We start from the raw sequence: 13330 nt of genomic DNA on the forward strand, positions 1-13330 counted from the left end.
GGAACTGACTCAGCAAGGGGGAGCTTACTCACTTCACACTTTCCCGCTGCCTCCAGGCCCTCATGCTACAAAATGAGAAGGGAGTCTTGTCTGTCTACCAGTTGGAGCATTCCTGGGCTTAAAATGATGGTGTCACGTTTGTGTTTTGGAATTTTATATTGGTTAGAACTGCATGGAGGGCATTTAAGAGAAACCTAAATACAAATCTTTCTCTTTTTTTTAAAAAAAGATTTATTTTATTTATTTGAAAGTCAAAGTTTCAGAGAGAGGGAGAGAGAGAGAGAGAGAGAGAGAGGTTTTCCATCTACTGGTTCACTCTCCAAATGGCCACAATGGCCAGAGCTGAGCTGATCGGAAGCCAGGAGCCAGGAGCTTCCTCTAGGTCTCCTATGAGGGTGCAGGGGTCCAAGCACTTGGGTCATCTTCAACTGATTTCCCAGGCCATAGCAGAGAGCTGGATCAGAAATAGAGCAGCTGGGACTTGAACCAGTGCCCATATGGGATGCCAGCATTGCATCCATTGTGGCTTTAACCGGCTGTGCCACAGCAACTGGCCTCTAAATATAAATCTTAATCAAATATATTTTATTTTACTTTTAAAAAAATATTGATTTATTTGAAAGGCAGGGTTCTAGGGGGCGGGGTGGGATGGAGTGGGGTGGGTAGTCCATCTGTTGGTTCACTCCTTCAAATGGCCACAATGGCTGGAGCTGGGTTAGGCCAAAACCAGGAGCCAGGAAATCTTTCCAGGTCTCCCACATGGGTGTTAGGGACCCAGCACTTGGGCCATCTTCTGCTGCTTTCCCAGGTGCATTAGCAGGGAGCTGGATCAGAACTGGAGCAGCTGGGATGTAAACTGATGCCCATATGGGATGCTGGCATGGCGGGTGGCAGTTTAACCCACTGTACCACAGTGCCGGCTCCTAAATAGATTTTAATTTGCTCTGCTGAGAAGAGATTTTGAGGCAGGCAGCCAAGGCTGTTACAAGTGGTCGAGGTGGAGCAAGGACCCATTGCCCCTTGGAGCTTTTGTATTTTTGTGGCCCCCCCCCCAACCTCCCTCCCTCCTGTGGCCCTCCCCTCTCCCACTCCCTCTCCCATCCCGCCCTTCATCGAGTTTCATTTTCAATCACCTTCATATACAGAAGATCAACTTAGTATACACTAAGCAAGGATTTCAACAGGCTGCCCTCACACAACCGCACAAGGTATAGGGTATTGTTCGACTAGTAGTGTTGTCTTTAAGTTTCATAGTAAAACACATTAAGGACAGAGATCCTACTTGGGGAGCATGTACCTAGTGACTCCCGTTGTTGATTCAACAATTGGCACTCTTATTCATGACGTCAGCAATCACCCAAGGCTCTTGCCATGAGCTGTCTAGGCTATGGAAGCCCTTGAGTTCACCAACTCTGAACTTGTTTAGTCAAGGCCATATCACAGTGGAGGTTCCTTCCTCCCTTTGGAGAAAGGCGCCTCCCTCCTTGATGGCCTGTTCCTTCCGCTGGGGTCTTGTTCACCAGGATCTTTCATTTAGGTTGTTTTTGCCACCGTGTCATGGCTTTCCATGCCTGTGAGGCTCCCATGGGCCTTTTAGCCAGATCCGAAGCCCAAGGGTTGATTCCGAGGCCGGAGTGCTATGTGGGGCGTTTGCCATTCTATGAGTCTGCTGGCTTCACCACCCTTACAATGGGGATTTCCTCCCCATGGTTGCCAAAGTGGCTGCTCTGGCTCCAACCGTTGTGTCCACATTCTGACCAAGAAAACAGATAAAGGTGGGTGCAATGTTCCCATAGGATCTGAGTGTGTGCATTTTCATCAGAGGTGCCACCCAAGGACTCTGGCTAAGGACTTTCCTTAGCCTGGTGGACCTGGTGGAGCGGCTGCTCCTACAAATAGGGGAGACTGAGCACATGGCCAACCATTTCTCCTGGTGAGGAAGAGGAGAAGGGATGCTCAGGAAGCCACTAACAATACTCTCGTCTGTTGCGAGGTGATTACGGAGGTGTGCAGACTTCTGGGATTTGTGGTGTTTCTCTGTGAGAGACACAAATGTTGAAGCAACCCACTTGTCTCTAATGTTAACAGGAAGTAAAGTGGACCAATGAGAAGCACCAGGCCCCGCCACACCTGTGTGTTCACGCCAGTTTTTTTTTTTTTTTTTTTTTTTTTTTAATTAAATTCGGCCTTGCAAAAGGAGCTGGAAAAACCCAAGCTCAGCAAGTTGCTAGGAAACCCGAGGGGACGTCACTGGGTCCTGCAGGGCTGAATGCAGCAGGCTACGCCACTGCCTGCAATGCCAGCATCGCGTTCGAGCCGGGTTCCAGTCCTGGCCGAGTGGCCGATCCAGCTCCCCGAAATGGCAGCTTTGTTTTCTCCAAGCCTGGGCCCTGGCCCTGGCAGTTCCCCCCCAGCCCCCGGGGCTGGTGTAGCCACTGGGGAAGGGGTTTCTGAGTTCCTCTGCACCCTTTCCCCTCCCACTCCCGCCCCCTCTCTGCCCCATCTCCCCATTGTCACTCTGCCCAGATAATACCTTTGTTAGCCAAATGTGGGCGCAGAGCAGGGGACGGGGCCTGGCTAGGCAGGGCAGGGCAGACCCCATGAGCCTGCCGGCCCCAGTGGCCCTATTTGCAGAAGAGCGGGTGTGCCAGCTGGTGGTCCATGCCAGGAGGCCCAGAGATCTTTCCTGACTGCTGTCCCTGCCTGGCACCCTGCAGCTGGCATGAGGGTTGCCTCAGGGGAATTCTAGTGGGTAATTCATTTACACAGGATAAACAGCTGCAGCTCTGGAAGGCTCAGCCCTGCGCACAAGGCCCTTGGAATCCACACAGGGGCTGGGCTGAGTCCCTGAAACCTAAACTCCAGGAGTCAGGAGGTCCCACCCCCTAGGTTACAGGACCTGCGCCAGTGCCTGCACCCCTCTGGTCCCAGTCTCTCTCCCTGAGGGGCTGTAAGGGATTTAAGAGTTTCCACAAACATTTAACTTAAATTTCATTAAAACTTTTTTAACAATATAAAAAAAGACACAATCAAATGTGACATGTGCCATATTTTTAAAAGGAGATTTATTTTATTTGAAAGGCAGGGGGCTGGTGCTGTAGCGCAGAGGATTAAAGCCCTGGCCTTAAGCACAGGCACCCCATATGGGCACTGGTTCTAGTCCTGGCTGCTTCTCTTCCGATCCAGCTCTCTACTATGGCCTGAGAAAGCAGTAAAAGATGGCCCAAGTCTTTGGGCCCCTGCACCTACGTGGGAGGCCTGGAAGAAGCTCCTGGCTCCTGGCTTCGGATCAGCACAGCTCCAGCTATTGCGGCCAACTGGGGAGTGAACCAGCAGATGGAAGACCTCTCTCTATCTCTACCTCTCTCTGTAACTCTATCTTTCAAATAAATAAAATAAATCTTTAAAAAAAAAATGAAGGGCAGAGTTACCGAGCAAGAGAGAGAGGTCTTCCATCTGCTAGTTCACTGCCCATATGGCTGCAACAGCCAGGGCTGGGCCAGACTAAAGCCAGAAGCCAGGAGCTTCTTTTGGGTCTCCCACATAGGTGCAGGGGCCGACGTATGTGGGCCATCTCCTACTTCTTTCCCAGGTGCGTCAGCAGGGAGGGAGTTGGATCAGAAGTGGAGCAGCTGGAACTCAAACAGGCACCTTTACAGAATGCCGGCACTGCAGGCAGTGGCTTCACCTGCTATGCCATGACTCCTGCCCCATGTGCCACTTTTCATCCCACTGAAGATTGTCATTGTGTTCATACTAATGCCACAGAACCACTTCTTCATGCGTGAATCCTTGGACTAAAGCTTCCCCACCATCTGTTTAATAGAAGAGCACCCCAAGATTGCAAGGAGAGCCACCTTTTTCTCCGAAAAGGTTTATTTTACATGGATGAAAGGAAGAGTTAACAGAAAGGGAGAGAGAGATCTTCTATCCACTGGTTCACTCCCCAGATGGCTGCAACAGCCAGGGTTAAGCCAGGCTGAAACCAGGAGCTTGGAACTCTAGCCAGGTCTCCCTTGTGGGTGGCAGGGGCCCAGACACGTGGGGCATCTTCTGTTGCTTTCCCAGGTATATTAGCAGGGAGCTGGATCAGAGGTGGAGCAGCTGGGGCTGGCACTGTGGTGTAGCGGGTAAAGTCACTCCCTGTAGTGCCAGCATCCCATTTGGGTGCCAGTTCGAGTCCTGACTGCTCCACTTCCAATCCAGCTCTCTGCTGTTAAAGATGGCCCAAATACTTGCGGCTCTACCACATATGTGGGAGACCTGGAAGAAGCTCCTGGCTCCTGGCTTTGGATGGGCACAGCTTCGGCCATTGCAGTCATCTGAGGAGTGAACGAGAGGATGGAAGACCTCTCTCTCTCTCTCTCTCTCTTTCTCTCTGCCTCTGCCTCTCTGTAACTCTGCCTTTCTAATAAATAAATAAATCTTTAAAAGAGAGAGAGAGAGACAGAGAGAGAGAGAGAGAGAAGTGGAGCAGCTGGGACTCAAACTGGTGCCTGTATGGAGTGTTGGTGTTGCAGGTAGCAGCTTAACCTGCTGCACCACCATGCTGGCCATAATGCTATATATTTTTTTTGAATTAAAAATGAGTTTATTTGGGTCAAAAAATTTTGAGATCCATGCATAGCTTTTATCGTGCTATACATTTTCTTTTTTTAAAACTTTTATTTAATAACTATAAATTTCCAAAGTAAAGCTTATGGATTACAATGGCTCCACCCCCCCCCCCCTAACTTCCCTCCCATCCGCAACCCTCCCATCTCCGGCTTCCTCTCCCATTCCACGCAATGCTATCTTCAAACAAACAAACAAACAAACAAAACAAGACAAAACCCTGTTCCATGTGCACCTACTTATCTAGGTAAGGCTTTTCTATATATTACACAATGAATCAGTCCAGAGAGTGAGCGAACATGTGGACCTGGCTGCTCTCATTAGAAAGCTTCACTTCTGGCCAGCACCGTGGCTCAATAGGCTAATCCTCTGCCTGCGGCGCCAGCACACTGGGTTCTGGTCCCGGTCGGGGTGCCGAATTCTGTCCCGGTTGCCCCTCTTCTAGGCCAGCTCTCTGCTGTGGCCAGGGAGTGCAGTGGAGGATGGCCCAAGTGCTTGGGCCCTGCACCCGCATGGGAGACCAGGAGGAAGCATCTGGCTCCTGGCTTCAGATCAGCGCGGTGCGCCGGCCGCAGCAGCCATTGGAGGGTGAACCAACGGCAAAGGAAGACCTTTCTCTCTGTCTCTCTCTCTCTCACTGTCTGCTCTGCCTGTCCAAAAAAAAAGCTTCACTTCTGGGGGCCACCACACAAGCGTTACTGTGGTCACCGATAATCAGTCATGAGACTTCATTTCCCTGCCAAACTATGTTAACAAAATACTGGTTTGATTGTGTGAGTGTGCTCATGTGGTGACACCACGACAATGCTTGAACGTCACTGGTGCAGAGACTGCTTCCAGGGGATTCACACCCCTAATCACAGTGCTGGTTCAAGTCCGGGCACCTCTGTTTTGCATCCAGCTTCTTGCTGAAGTGTGCCCTGAGAGGCAGCAGGTGAGGGTGCCAGTGCTTGGGCCCCTGCCACCCATAGGGGAGACCCAGATGGAGTTCTGGCTCCTGGCTTCTGCCTAGCCCAGCCCTGCCTGTTGGAAGCATTTGGGGAGTGAACTAGTGGATGGAAGATAGATCTCTCTATGTATCTCTTTCTTTGCCTTTCAAATAAACTGAAAATAAATAAAAACAAAAACAAAACAAAATGTAGACTTCTGGGACAGGCATTTGACCTAGTGGGTAAATTGCCCATATCCCATATCAGAGTGCCTGGGTTCAAGTCCCAGCTCTCTTCTTCTTCTTCTTCTTCCTCTTTGTTGTCGTCGTCGTCTTCTTTTTTTTGTTAAAGATTTTATTTATTTATTTGAGAGGCAGAGTTACAGGCAGAGAGGGAGCAACAGGGAAAGGGCTTCCATTCACTGGTTCACTCCTCAAATGGCCAGAGCTGCACCGATCCGAAGCCAGGAGCCAGGAGCTGCTTCTGGGTCTCCCACATGGGTGCAAGGGCCCAAGCACTTGGGCCATTTTCTACTGCTTTTCCAGGCCATCAGCAGGGAGCTGGATCAAAAGTGGAGCAACCAGGACACAAACTGGCGCTCACATGGGTTGCCGGTGCTACAGATAAAGACTTAAGCTACTATGCCACAGTGCTGACTCCCCAGCTTCCTTCTAATGGGCACTTCAGGAGTCAGCAGTGATAGATTCGGTAGCTGGGTCCCTGCCACCTACATGGGAAATGCAGATTAGATGCCCGGCTTCTGGCTTCAGCTGGTCCAATCCCAGTTGTGGGCATTTGGGGAATAAAACAGTGGATCTCTCTCTCTCTCTCTCTCTCTCTCTCTCTCTCTCTCTCCCCCCCCCAAATAAATTAATTAAAAATAAACCAGATTCCTGGGCCCACTCTCAGACATCCTGATTCAGTAGGTTTCGCATGGGGCCTGAGGAGTTTCACTTCTAACAAGCTCACGAGTTAGAGCAGCGTCGACGGTCCTTGAACATGGAGTGGCACTGACCTCAACACCGATGACTTACTCCACCTTCAGCATAGCACAGGGGGGCTACGGAAACCAGGAAGAATTCCTTCACAGAGTAACAGGGACCGCGGATCTCCCTTCACCCCCAGTGAGTGGGGAAGGTTGAAGAGAACCCTCAGATTTGGATCCACAGGAATGGAGGCAAGAGGTCCCAGGAACACAGGCGATACAAGGCCAGGCCCAGCCTCTGACCTGGCTTCCAAACCATGGTCCACCCCAGAGTGTCGCTCCCCGTCTTCGTGGAGGAACGACACTAAACCCTGCCTAGGCTTCATATCCGAGTCACGGCACCATTATGTCGCTCCCCGTCTTCGTGGAGGAACGACACAGGACCCTGCGCTGTTCTTTTATCTGCTCGGCCCTCCCCGGGTTTGCTGCTGGTTCTTCCCGGGTTGGCTACCGACCCTTCCACCTCCGTGGAGGGGCGGGCCCCCTGCCACTTTTCCCCACTTCCGCGGGGGAGCGGCACACCGCCGGCTGGCTCTCTCGGGGGCTGCACAGGTGTTCCTCTTAGATGTTCCTGGTGCATGTTGTCTCTCTCCTCCTTTATAGTCCTCTTCCACCAATCCCAACTCTGCTACCCACACGCCGAGTACGCTGCTCTCCTCCAATCAGGAGTAGGTCCTACAGTTTATTGGTTGAACTGGAGGCAGCTGTGTAGAAGCTGTTTCCTCCTCTCCCAGCGCCATATTGTGGGAGAGCAGATGCATAGAATAAGTCTTAATTCCAGTAACTTAGTCTAGTCCGAGTTGCTCCCCACACCAGAGGACAAGATGAAGAGGAAAACTCAGGTCAGGAGCAAGCCCTTGGGAAAAAATGAGAGGGAATCATAAAGTGTTTGGAAGGCGTCCCCAAGGCTGGGGCTAACCAGCTGTGGCCATCTGAGCAGGGCGAGGAGGCACTTTCTTGAAAGTTCTGTTGTGGAGAAGAGTGTCCATGGGATGCCAAGAGCAAGGCTTACCCAGAGTAATTTGCCTAGTCCCAGACCACCTGCTCTCCTGTCTTTGCCCTTCTCTCATTATTCTCACGATGAACACCTTCATTTGGCAAATGAGACACCAGCAAGGGCCCCTGCCCCCATCACTGGTTTGAAAAGCATGAGACAGCCTCAGCAGAGCTCACGGGCAGCTCTCTGCACAGGAAGAAAGGGCCCAGGCCAAACCCTCTGCCAGCGTGGTGCTGAGTGTAGCTGTGTTATTTCCAAATCTGCTCTTTAAAACCCAGTACGCAACCTTTTGAAAGAGACCAACAGATGTCCTACAGCGAAGGGTGTTGTGTGTTGTGGCTTCCGTTGGGGGAATCGTATGACTCATTCCCATCAACTTATTAAAATATCTTCTTTATTTCAAAACGTAGCCGCAAGCATTAAGGCAAGCATCAAAGGCCATGCTTTTGGATCTATGAAATCTTCACAACCAGCCAAAACGCAAAAGGAAAAATTAGCGAACACTTAGAGCTTCCAAAATGCATTTTCAGAACGACTCTGTTGGAGCTGAGCATTCTTGTTTAGCAACGTTAAACTCCAGACAGGAAAATAAAAACTAAGTCACGAGCCAACCTGCCTGTGAGACTTATCCTGTGGTGAGAATATTGTTCCCCTTGGGAGATACAGCCCGAAACGTGTTTGTGCTGAATCATCCACGTGGATGTGTGACAGAGAGAGTCCTCAATTTGGATTTATTTACAGATTTGTTTAGTTATTGTTATTTAGAAAAACGATTAATTCTGCTCCTTTCACACATCACGTTGGTCAGGAACCAGTCTCGCACATGTGTCTGAAATGTCATCTTATCATCCACTCGATTCAAAGGCGCAGCACCAGGGGTGAAGCTCACCCGCTGTGCCGGTTCTCAGCTCATGCGATCATGCTTCCTGATTTTCCATTAAGCTCTGAACATCAGAAATGTCATCTCCAAAAAATGCTAAAGAGGCTGTAAAATATTATTCAATATTATAATTGTAGGAATAGAATGTATTTTATTTCTTTAAATATATTTTTAAGATATATTTATTTGAGAGGCAGAGTTACAGAGAGGGAGAGACAGAGAGAGGTCTTCCAACTGCTGGATCACTCCCCAAGTAGCTGAAAAGGCTGGAGCTGGGCTGATCTGAAGCCAAGAACCAGGAGCTTCATCTGGGTCTCCCATGTGGATGCAAGGGCCCAAGTACTTGGGCCTTCTTCCGCTGCTTTCCCAGGCCATAGCAAAGAGCTGGATCAGAACAGGAGCAGCTGGGACACAAACCAGTGTCCATATGGGATTCATGTGCCACAGGCAGAGGCTTAGCCTACTATGCCACAGTGCAGGCCCTGAGTGTATTTTTTTTAAGAAATGAAAAACTAAGAGGAAATCACCACTTCTCATTGTTGGTATGTCAATACAGGTCAGCAGGAAAAAATACTGTGAAAAACAGTCTGTGCTACCAAGAAGACATTGCAGTCCAAGCCTTACTATTCTTCCTGTGTTTAGTTGACATTTTTTACTACTGTCTGTCATTCTTTTCTTTAAAAAAAAAAGATTTATTTTATTTCAAAACAGAATTACAGAGAGAGAGAGAGAGGGAGCAAGAAAGCGCAAGAGGTCGTCCATCTGCTGGTTCACTCCCCAAATGGCCGCAATGTCCAGGGTTGGGCCAGGATAGAGCAAGGAGCCAGGAGCTTCTTCCAGTTCTTTCACATGTGTGCAGGGGCCCAAACACTTGGGCCATCTGCCACTGCTTTCCCAGGCGCATTAGCCAGGAGATGAATCAGATGTGGAGGAGCCGGGACTTGAACCAGCTCCCCTATAGGATGCCAGCATCGCAGGTGGCTTCATCCACTATGCCACATGCCGGCTCTGGCACAACCTCTAAAATTTTGTTAGCAGGGGCAAATCCAGAATCTATTGAGTTCTTCTGAAAAGGCTGTCTAACCTATCATATAGCCAAGCAGTTCCATTCTAGAGGATACACTAGCCACGAAGAAACCCAACAGGACAAAAAGGAATCTGATGAATAGAAGAAGATATCTGGTGAGTTTTGGAATATTTGGTGCACTGGATTAGTCTAGGATCTCAAAATGGAAGCTCTCATAGTAAGCAGGAAGCTGGATGCAAGTCCCTGCATAATACGTCATCCATTTATTCTGAAGGCCAAGAAAGCCACTGACCTCTGGTGCCTGTGTCCATCAGTCAGAGAGCCAACACTTGGAGGTTCACCAACAGCATCATAAATTATTCCCCTGGTGATGAGGAAGTGTGACGCCATCAGAGCATACACGTCACAAGCGCTGGTGCCTGCACCCAGGGAGGCTTCTTCAGCTTCAGGATGGGACATCCGAGCACTAAGAATGGGACTCAGTACAAGGTTTCCATGTTCAAGATTTATTTATTTGAAAGACAGTTCAAGATTTATTCATTTGAAAGAGAGAGAGAGAGAGAGAGAGAGAGAATCTTCCATCCACTGGTTCACTTTCCCAAATGACTGCAATGGCTGGGGCTGCACCAGGCTGAGGCAGGAGCCTGGTGTCCCTTGTGGGTGACAGGGACACAAGCACCTAGGCCATCCTCTGCTACCTTCCCAGGAGCACCAGCAGGGACCTGGATCAGAAGCAGAGCAGCCGGGACTCCAAAGGGCACTCGGGTATGGGATGCCAGCTTCTTAACCCACAATGCCATGCTGGCCCCAGCCCTCAGCTTTAAAATTTTTAAACAGCTCATTTTGAAGTTGCTGTTAAAACAAAGAATGCGGCCGGCGCCACGGCTCAATAGGCTAATCCTCTGCCTGCGGCGCCGGCACACTGGGTTCTAGTCCCAGTTGAGGTGCTGAATTCTGTCCCGGTCACTCCTCTTCCTGTCCAACTCTCTGCTGTGGCCGGGGAGTGCAGTGGAGGATGGCCCAGGTCCTTGGGCCCTGCACCCGCATGGGAGACCAGGGAGACCTGGCTTTGGATCAGTGTGGTGCGCCGGCCGCAGCGGCCACTGGGGGTGAACCAATGGAAAAGGAAGACCATTCTCTCTTTCTCTCTGTCTCTCTCTCTCTCACACACACTGTCCACTCTGCCTGTCAAAAAAAAAAAAAAAACAAAGAACGCATTTTCTCATAAAAAGGAAATAATCTATAGAAAAAATAAAATGCCAGGTGGACACATACAAGGAGCCGGAACCTGGAACCTGGGTGAAGTTTAAGAGTGGGACCAGGGCTGCTCCCTTGAGAAATGGTGCTGCATTTGATGGACAGGAAGCTGTGGCAGGGGATGGGACTAGGGAGGGCAGGAGACACACACACACACACACATACCCTATCCTTCCCTGTGGCTGAGTACTGGAAACAGAGTGCTGTATTTTATTCAAATAAATACATTTTTGTTGAGCATGCTATGTGCCAGAAACCATGCTAGGCACAGCCAGTGGACAGCCTGAAAGATCTCTGCCCTCATATCATGAATATTTTAAACGGAAAGGAGGGACAGTATAATAAAGAGATATGGCTGACCTTTAGGGAAATATGGGAGCACCTGATTCAGGTTTGGGGTATCAGGAAGGCTTCCCAGAAGAAGTGACATCTAAGCTGAGGCTAAAAAAATGAAGGACAGCTCATTAGCCAGGTAAAGGGGTTGGAGGATCAAGGGGAAGAGGAACGCTTTCCAAACAGGGGTATCTGCATACACAGAGTCCCTGGGCCAGGACGCATCGGGCAGGTGGGTTTGGGCCGGTTCTGGAGGCGTTGATGGGCCTGTCTGTGAGGTGTTGTGGACCTGCCTGCGAGCTGTCGGTGGACCCGTCTGGAAACACAGGCTGTCCCACAGACTGCTGGGGATGGGAGTGCTCACCTGCACAGTGAGGTCGTGGCAGAGGGTGGAGTCTCCCAGGGAGAATGGGACCCCTGGAGTGGGGCTGAAGGGAGGCAGGAGGCAGGAAGAAGTCTCCAGATTCCAGAGTCTGGGGAGGCAGAGACCCAAGTTTCCACTGTGTTTTATCACAAGGCCGCTGGGGACTCAGGGAGGAGACTGACAGAGCGGCTGAGGTGGGCTGAGCAGAGCGTGGGAAGGGGGTGAGGACAGGGGAAGCAAAGGGTGCAGGCAGATTTCCTACGCAGCTTGGTGGAGAGGGCCGGGGCATCGCTGGGGTGGGACTTGTGTCTAGAGAGTGCTTCTTCGGCTCATCTACTTAGAAGGTCAGATACATCTGAGGAGGCGGCGACAAGAAGGCGAAGATGCCGCAGACAGAGGGGAAAGGGACAGAAAGTCAGGTGGCTGAGAGGAAGCAGCAGGGGGACGCAGGCCAGCAGCCAGGTGGGCGCCTGCAGGTCAGACGGGCGAGCTGGCGGGGTTGGTGGTGGGCAGCGAGGGAGGCCTTCGCACGTCTTCTCACTCTCTGTGAGGGGGTGATGCGGGGCCGCTCTCTCTCCAAGCGCCATGTGTGCAGCCCTTCTTCAGTCCATGTGCTCGCTGCTGCCTTCATCTTCTAGCTGCATGCTGCCATCCGCACCTACCCAGCTCCCTTTAGAGAGGAGGACTTCCGTTTCTTGTTAGCCAATCAGGCATCAGAAGGAAAGCAATGGATTTCTGCTAAGGTCTGTCTGGAAGGCTGATGGCTCATCACCCTATTGGAGTGATGCCTTTGCACTTCTGGGAAAGGATCTTGTTGATCTAAATAAACCTCTAATTCAAGGGTCTTCAAATAGAGGAACAAATAGCTGAATGGAACTGGCAGCTAAAACAAATAGGACAACTGGATTTTGCCTCTGAGGCTGTCTTTTGTCCCCAAAGGGATGCAAAGGACAAACGTCAAGAAGCAGGAAGATCGGCAGACCTCCGTGTGCAGAGGGGACCTTGTGCAGGCAGTCCCACCATATGACTGGCACAAGTGCCCAGGAGCAAATTTCTGCAGCTCCCCCAGCTCCAGCTTTTCCAGGCCCTGGACTGGCTCATCATCTGGAGATCAGGCTCCTGAAATAACCAGTACCATTAGAGCCCATGGCCAGGAACAGCCTGGCCTCCACCGTAGCACATCCGCTTCCACTACGTTAGGCTCATTTGTAGCACACATAAGGTATAGAGCAATGCATCACTCACAGTTAGATTTGACTTTGCAGATGGTGTGGGCTGATGGTGATGATAACAATTTGCAATAGGTCGGCACTAAAGAACACTTTGTTTCATCATCTGTTGCTGTGTAGCCCGGGGGCATTGGAACTGTTACAATATGTGGAGGTTAGAAAAGTCTTTATATTGCTCTGTGAGCTGTGGGCAAAGTGTGTGAGTGTGTATCTGCAAGCTCCCAGCTCTCTCTGGCCTGGGGTGCGCTAACCAAATGGAAACTGCCTTTAACAACCCTGGACTCCATCGGCCTGTGTGGTTAGACTTGGAGGTAAAGATCATTGCATTTTGAATCAGAGCCATTTATTTAACTGGTTTGTTGTTTTTGCTAGAGAAAAACATGGTCACTCTAAAGTTGGAAAAACACAAAAAGGTCAAAAGATAAAATGAAATTAACCTGTAATAGCAGCTCCCAGAGTGCATCACTAGAATCTATTTGGATCTATTTCATTTTAATTTTTTAAAATTTATTTACTTATTCGAAAGGCAGTTACAGAGAGGTAGAGGCAGAGAGAGGGGTCTTCCATTTGTCAGTTCATTCCCCAAATGGCCACAATGGCTGGAGCTGCATCGATCTGAAGCCAGGAGCCAGGAGCTTCTTCTGGGTCTCCCACGTGGGTGCAGGGGCCCAAGGACTCAGGCCATCTTCCACTGCTTTCCCAGGCCATAGCAGAG

General features: G+C 50.3%; 1 pseudogene; it reads right to left on the reverse strand.

Moving 5' to 3' along the window:
- Positions 1–9484: 9484 nt before the first annotated feature.
- On the reverse strand, positions 9485–9929 carry LOC100339599 (oligosaccharyltransferase complex subunit OSTC pseudogene; annotated as a pseudogene).
- Positions 9930–13330: the final 3401 nt, after the last annotated feature.

Source organism: Oryctolagus cuniculus, chromosome 14 (genome assembly GCF_051225735.1).
Source record: "Oryctolagus cuniculus isolate XC-2025 breed Fujian yellow rabbit chromosome 14, ASM5122573v1, whole genome shotgun sequence".
In the NCBI taxonomy this organism is placed as follows: Eukaryota; Metazoa; Chordata; class Mammalia; order Lagomorpha; family Leporidae; genus Oryctolagus; species Oryctolagus cuniculus.